This window comes from Eumetopias jubatus, unplaced genomic scaffold (genome assembly GCF_037043125.1).
Source record: "Eumetopias jubatus isolate StellerSeaLion01/CBP00866 unplaced genomic scaffold, mEumJub1_p1.0 scaffold_5, whole genome shotgun sequence".
Lineage (NCBI taxonomy): Eukaryota > Metazoa > Chordata > Mammalia > Carnivora > Otariidae > Eumetopias > Eumetopias jubatus.
In genome coordinates, this window is record NW_028274811.1 from 72,905,192 (window position 1) to 72,913,386 (window position 8,195).

Genomic DNA, 8,195 nt, shown 5'->3' on the forward strand with positions numbered 1-8,195 from the left:
GCCAACCTCAAAGCACTGCATTCCTAGCATGCCACTTTTATTAGAAGTGGTGCATAAAACATTTGCTGTTGACAAATCTAATTCATTAAAAGGTGAGATGGATGCATTTTAAAGTAACTGGCTGGCATCATTATCTGCAGCACCTTTTATAAATTATTCCTCTTTTCCCTTTTGACTGAACTTGTCACAGTTCCCTTTCAGAGTCTGAATGTTATGCCTTAGAGTCAATGCTTTCAACATGTTTAGACAAGTCATAAGTTAAACAAGCAGGGGTACTTTATTTTCTAGAAATGAGAAAAAGGAGCAGAAATACTTACAGATTATTTCATTCGATTCATTGATTTTTAACTAAAGACAAGTAAAGTCAGTGGTGGTTTTATCCCACACAAAGGATTTAAAAATAAAACTCTACTGTTTGGGTTGAAGGCAGCATTTTAAAGAAAGGTACATAAAGAGAGAGGCTGGCAGCCCTGCTGCACTGTTGTGCAGAAGACTCAGTTTTAAATTGAATTGTGCTTCCCCTGACATGGGAGATCAGGTACATCATAAGGCTGACAGCTGGCTGGCACAGTAACTTTCTCAAGGAAAATGCTAACTGTATTTCTCTTGGAGGCCAAAGGAATAGAATTATAGAAGCCTTCAAGGAGACAGAGCAGGTAGAGAACAAATTATTCAAAATACGAAGAAAAACATTTCTTACCTAATTTTGTTTCCAAAGACTCTAAGAATGAGCTGGTCTTCCAATTCCAAATAAGTGGAAAATTATTTCCTTCCAGGTGGTCAGTAGAAGAGCTGCCCTTTCTTATTATCCTCTGCTGAGGTTTTTTCCCCCCCAACATATACAAAATACACCTATAAAATAATTAGATAAAACTTAATCACTGTCACCATGGAGAGCGTAGAGTCACATTACTTGTCTACATTGGTAGTGACATTATTATCATTAAGTTCTGACATACAGGCATGAGTCGAGAGTGTTGGAAATGTATAAAGACATGCTAAAGTTGGGGGACCTAAGAAAAGCTTATTAACAAGATGATCCATAGGTTATAGGCACGTGAGTAACAGAGGCACCTAGGAAAATGTACATTCAAAACATCCCTTTCCTTATCACTGATTTTTCAAATGTTCCTCAATAAATGTAGATTATACAGAGTAAAGGATGGATGCAGCGCATAAAACAAGCAATGCCTTTCAATACAATTCCTTTTTTCCTGTTTAGTTACCAGTTTAGTTTCCAGAACAGTTTATTAAGACCAGTTTTTTCTCACTCCTCTGGATTATCTTGTTAAAATAGTTTCTGGTTCAGTTGACCAGTGGTTGGCGTCTGGGATTCTCTATTTCTAAGAAGCCTCTAGGTAATGCCACCAATGCTGTGGAGCCATGGACCACTCTTTTGCCAATCTATTTGTCTTTCCCTCCACCAAAGTACACTGTTGCTATTTTTGATGACTGGCCTTTTGTCTTTCCATATAATTTTAGAACCTACTGTCCAGTATTCTCCCTTCCCCACCAAAACAAGACAGTAATTTGAGACTGTGTTGATTAAATTGAGCATCTATAAAACGTTGATTTTTGCAAGCCATGTGTATGGTATATCATTCCACTTCTGAGTCCTTATTATCACACAATAATGCTTTACTATCTTCCCCATGGGAGTTTCGTATATCTCTTGTTATGTTAGATGTATTCCTAGGAACTTCATATTTTCAACGTTAGTGTAAACAGTATCTCTTTGCAAAAACTTTTCATTTTTTGTTTAAATATGTATTTGTATAATTTTTGTATACTGATGTTCTTATCCAGGATATTTGCCAAACTCTTATTCTTATATTTTTTTCTTTAGTTTTACATCATACACAAATAGACTTACTTCTTTGTTCCAAAACCTATGCTTTTTATTCTTTGTTGCCTTACTAAAGGAAAAAAGTTAAACAATAAATGAATTATTTAATAGAAAAGACTATTTTGTTATCTTTAATCAGCAAAACTGATCTCTTGGTCAGGCCTCCATCGACTAGAAAACTGCTATGAAGAAGCTTCCAAATGTTTCTTTAGACATTTATTGATTGTCCTCATTCTTCTTGCCTTTCTCTGGTGGTTAAAATGCAAGCACGTAAATGTTACTAAAATCCACTATCCCAAACTGACTTCCAGTTGTTATTTCATCAGAAACAAACACCCTCATAGTCAACTTGGCCACTGTAGGAACTGAATTTGAACAAAAGGGGAAACAGGAATTTAAAGAGAGAAATGGTTCAGTTCCATCTAAGAACTAAGATGAAGATGTCAAGCTAGGATGCCATTACAGAGATACAACATGTCATCTACACTTCATAGCTGAAATCACAAGACTTCTTGGAAAACCCATAAATAATTGAAATTGCCTTTTTGATGACAATGCCAGCCTGCTCCAGGGCAAAATGCCCTTCTTGATAGCTTTCAGCCAATCAGCTTGACCAAAGGAAAAACATGAAGATTTCCTGCTTCACAAACTGTCAATGTTGTTATCATTGGTTACCTGAGGAAAGGCAAATGGCACGATGGTGGGATGGTGAAAGGGTAAAAGAAAGGGGAGGTATTAACTAAAATATAATAACCACTGTAATCATGAAAACACAACAAACTGCTTCTTTAAAAATGTGTTCATATACCACTATAAACAATAATTATAAAGACTTATAGCAATGTAGAAAATGCTTAAATGATGAAATGAAAACAGGACCCAAGAGAGCATGTACGCATTCTATTTCAACTGTTTAAAAATATGTGGACAAGGAGCCCCTAGCTGGCTCCACTGGTGAAGCATGCGACTCTTAATCTTGGGGTCCTGAGTTTGAGCCCCACATTGGCGTAGAGTTTACTTTAAAAAAATTTAAAAATATATGGACAATATTTTTGGTTAGAAAGATCAATCGGCATGCATTTCCCCCTCTCCCAGAGGCCCCCTTAAAAGATAATAAAGGTATGTGTTGGTTGGGGGAGAGGATGTAAACCATTACAATGAAGAGACTAAAAAAGTCATCACTACAAAGTGACAGATGGAAGAGCATTCACGGAAGAAATACAGCAGGAAAAGTCAAACTCTAGAATGTGTGCAGAGAGTGCTGCAATTAAAGGAATGGCCTGATATCCCTGACAGAAGTGTGGAGTAAGAAGTGAAGCTAAAATATCCTGAATCTCCCTCTCCTACCTTTTTGTACAAGCAAGAATATACTTTGTCTTTACTTGTTCAGAGTTAAATATCTGACTGTGAGTAAGAAAAAAATGAGTAGATGGGAGAAGTGCTGTGTTTGAAAGAAATGAATTAACAGCCTAGAAAACGAGGAAACGCAGTATGGGTATGGATACCCCCAAAGAAAAGCTGGCCACATTCCGGCCTTTAGCTGACTTCCAGCATACTTGAATTTCTCTTTTCTAGTATGAATGCACAGCCAAGAGCCACTGGGCATTTGAAGAAAATCTTTCTTTTTCCACATTTGAGATCAATATGAAACAAAATTTACCCCAAGAAAAACAGAGACAAAATAATTAATAGAACATGTAAATTTTCCATCACTGTTAAGAGTAAAGGAAAAAAAAATGCATACATGATACAAAACCAGAAGTAGGACTTCCAGCTATGGCTGAGTGCAATCAGCAAATATTCTCCAAAAAGAAACTAAAGAGCCAGACAAAATTGACAAATACAATCATTTCAGTGCTCTAGAAATTGACCAAAGGGATATAAGAATTTGAGAAGCATGTTTATTTGAAAGACTGCTAATCTTTGGATAAGAACATTAGGACCCTGTGACATTCTGGTCTGGCCTCTTATCATCATCAAACACAATTCAGTCAGTACAGAGGTTCTTCCAGGGTAGGGAGGATCATTAAGACTGGAAACATCTTGGGCGCCCGGGTGGCTCAGTTGGTTAAGCATCTGTGTTCAGCTCAGGTCATGATCCCAGGGTGCTGGGATTGAGCCCCACATCGGGCTCCCTTGCTCAGCAGGGAGCCTGCTTCTCCCTCTCCCTCTGCCTGCTGCTCCCCCTGCTTGTGCTCTCTCTCTCTTTCTCTGTCAAATGAATAAATAAAATCTTTAAAAAAAAAAAAAAGACTGGAAACATCTTTATTGTGGTCAAAGGGGGGGGTAACTTGAACTTTAGCGGCAGGTTATGCCCACGTTCAACAGTGTTTCAGTGGAAGTGATGATCTTAGAAATCGGCAAGCAGGGAGAGTAAATAGCTCCATTAATCCAAGGTCATGGTCGTAACTGGGGCAGATATATTCTTGGCTAAGGTTGAGAGAATATGCAATGGAGACCAGAGGGGAACAAAGCTAGTCACATATTCCTGAGGCCAAATAATCAGGTACATAGAGCAAATGTGAAAGAGCCCAGCAGAGAGGGAAAGCCAGAACACACCTGAAAACAATGTAAACTTTAAATGCATGCCTCTACCACTACAAAGATCCATGAATAGATGACAAAAGACTTACTGATTCTATGTGTTTAAACACAAGGAGTATCCAACAATCAGCTTATAATTTAAAATACACAGACTCAGGAGCAAGTCCTAGAAAGCCAAATGCAAAACTCAAAACAAAAATATTAAAAATCAAAAACAACCAGATTTATCAGTGCCACACATCACAAGGGAGACAGATATCACTATACTTAGTTTAGGCAAATTCCTAAACCAAGAAACAAGCAAATGAACAAAGTAATGACAACCTTAAGGGAGGAAAAAAATCAGAATCCAGAGTTGCTATGATAGCTGATCTAAAATATCCCATTTTCAACAAATTATGAAACATGCAAAGAAATAGGGGAAACCATTTGAGTGTCCCCAAATGTTAGATTTAAACAAAGACTTCAAAGCAGTTATTATCAATATGTTCAAAGAACCAAAGGTATCTTACTTAAAGAATGAAACGAAAGCAAGACAACAATAAATAAGAGATTCTCAACAAGGAAACAGAAATTAAAAAAAAAATCAAATGGAAATTTTGAAGTGGAAAAGTATAATCAGAAAATTTACCAGAGATGGGGGGGCCTTGGGTGGCTCAGTCAGTTAAGCATCCAACTCTTGATTTCTGCTTAGGTCATGATCTCAGGGTCGTGGGATTAAGCCCTGTGTGGCATCCGGCTCCAAGCTCAGTGGGGAGTCTGCTTGAGACTCTCTCCCTCTCCCTCTTCCACTCTCCCTCCCCCACTCATGCTCTCTCTCTCTAAAATAAATAAATCTTAAAAAAAAATCCACTGGAGGGAATTGACAACAGATTCAAGATAACCTGATGAAAGAATCAGTGACTCTAAAACAGATGAATAGAAATTACCCAATCTAAAGAAAAGATAAAAAAAATGTTTTTTAAATGAACACAGACTCTGTTGAATCACAGACCTGTACCTCTGAAACAAATAATACATTATATGTTTAAAAAAGAAGAAGAAGAAGATAGCAGGAAGGGAAAAATGAAGGGGGGGGAATCAGAGCGGGAGACGAACCATGAGAGACGATGGACTCTGAGAAACAAACTGAGGGTTCTAGAGGGGAGGGGGTGGGGGGATGGGTTAGCCTGGTGATGGGTATTAAAGAGGGCATGTACTGAATGGAGCACTGGGTGTTATACTCAAACAATGAATCATGGAACACAACATCAAAAACTAATGATGTAATGTATGGTGATTAACATAATAAAATAAAATAAAATAAAAAAATAAATAAATGAACAAGGACTCGGAGACATTTGGGACAATCAAGACCATACCAAGGAACATGTAATGAGGGGCTCCTGGGTGACTCAGCAAGTGTCTGCCTTTGGCTCAGGTCATGATCCAGGGTCCTGGGATTAAGCCCCGCTTTGGGCTCCCTGCTGAGCAGGGAGCCTGCTTCTCCCTGTCCTCCCTGCTCCTGCTCTCTGTCCCTACCTCCATCTGTCTCTCTCTCTCTCAAATAAACAAAATATTAAAAAAAAAAAACATGTAATGAGTATCCCAGGAGTCAAGACAGAGGGATAGAAAAAATACATAAAGTAATAAAGGACACAAACATACCAATTTAATGAAAAATATTAATCTACTTATCAAAGAAATTTGACAGACTCAAAGTAGGACAAATATAAAGAGATTAATACCTAGATATAGCATAATCAAACTACTGAATTACAAAGACAAACAGAAAATCTTTGAAGCAGCAAGACAAAACTAATTCATCACATATAAATAAGCATCAATGAAACGATGGAGGCCAGAAGTCAGTCACTGAAGAAATTCAAAGGGCCAGAAAAAAAATTGGCCACTATATATTCTCTATCAAGAATAACTATCCTTTAAATTGAAGACAAAATAAAGCCATCACTTTTAAAGCTGAAGATGAAATAAAGACTGAGACTTTGTTGCTCGCAGACCTGTCTTAAATACTAAAGGAAATCTTTCAGCTTAAAGAAAATGACACCACATATTAATTTAAGTGCAGAGTAGAAAATAGGTCCAGAATTGGTAAATATGTGGGTTAATATAAAAGATCACCGGTAGCTCAGTTGGTAGAGCATGTGACTCTTGATCTCAGGGTTGTGAGTTCGAGCCTCACACTGGACACAGTGTTACCAAAAAAACAAACAAACAAACCCACAATACTAAAAATTTTATATTTGTTTTCATTGATTGCATAAAAAAATAATTATAACAATATATTGTTTAGTTTATAACACATAATATGTTAATACATATGACAATAATAAACAAGATGAGGAAGGAAGAGAACTATATTGGAACAAAGTTTTTATAATTTTTCAAAATTAAGTTGTATAAACTGGTTGGTATTAAGTTCGTTGTGAAAAATTAAGATGTAGATTTTATTGGCTAGAGCAAACTAGAAGAAATTAATTAAAATGTAAAGTTAACCTAAAAATAAAAATATGCATATGTTAAAAATATTTAATACAAAAGAAGGCAGCCAAGGTAGAAGAAATTAAAAAGACCGAAGCCACTACCAAAAAAACCTATTAGAAGTAATAAATGAATTCAGTAAAGTTGCAGGTTACAACTTTAATACCCAGAAATCAGCCGCATTTGTATATATTACTAATGAAGTAGCAGAAATAAAGTTTAGGTTAAACATACCCATTACATTTACATTCCATTTACAATTCCATTTACAATTCTACCAAAAATCCAAAAACAAAACAAAGCAAAAAACCCCAAACAAACCAAAACATAGGAATAAACTTAACCAAGGAGGTGAAAGACCTGCACTCTGAAAATTATAAAACACTGATGAAGAAAGAAATTGAAGAATGACACAAATAAAAAGACATCCCATGCTCATGGATTGGAAGAATATTGTTAAAATGTCCATACTTTTCAAAACAATCTACAGATTTAATGCACACCCTATCAAAATATTAACAGCATTTTTCACAGAACTAGAACAAATAATACTAAAATTTGTATGGAACCACAAAAGACTCTGAGTAGCCAAAGCAATCTTGAGAAAGAAGAACAAAACTGGAGATATCACAATTCCAGATTTCAAGATATACTACAAAGCCACAATCAAAACAGTACAGTACTAGCACAAAAATAGACACATAAATTAATAGAACAGAATAAAGAGCCCAGAAATATACCCACAATTATATGGCCAATTAATCTGTGGCAAAGGAGGCAAGAATATACAATGGAGAAAAGACAGTCTCTTCAATAAATGATGTTGGGAAAACTGGACAGCGACATGCAAAAGAATGAAACTGGACCACTTTCTGACACCACACACAAAAATAAACTCCAAATGGATTAAAGACTAAATGTGAGACATGCAACCATAAAACTTGTAAAAGGAAACATAGGCAGTAATTTCTCTGACATTGGCAATAGCAACATTTTTCTGGCTATGTCTCCTAAGGCAAGGGAAACAAAAGCAAAATTAAACTATTGGGACTACATCAAAATAAAAAGCTTTTGCACGGTGAAAGAAAACATCAACAAAACAAAAAGGAAACCTATTGGATGAGAGAAGACATTTGCAAATGATATATCTGATAAAGGGTTAATATCCAAAATATGTAAAGAATTCATATAACTCAGCACCAAAAAAGCCAAATAATCCAATTAAAAATGGGCAGAGAGTTCTGAAAAGATATTTTTCCAAAGACATACAGATGGCTAACAGACACATGAAAAGATGCTCAACATTATTCACCATCAGGGATGT

At 36.1% G+C, this 8,195-nt stretch overlaps 1 long non-coding RNA gene across 1 annotated transcript in view; it reads right to left on the reverse strand.

The window, feature by feature from the left end:
• LOC148164371 (uncharacterized) overlaps positions 1-8,195 on the reverse strand; it is a 32,193-nt gene that overhangs the window by 937 nt on the left and 23,061 nt on the right. Inside the window, exon 2 of the long non-coding RNA XR_015768254.1 lies at positions 701-852. This is a non-coding gene — a long non-coding RNA (uncharacterized LOC148164371). The remainder of the gene's footprint in view (positions 1-700; positions 853-8,195) is intronic.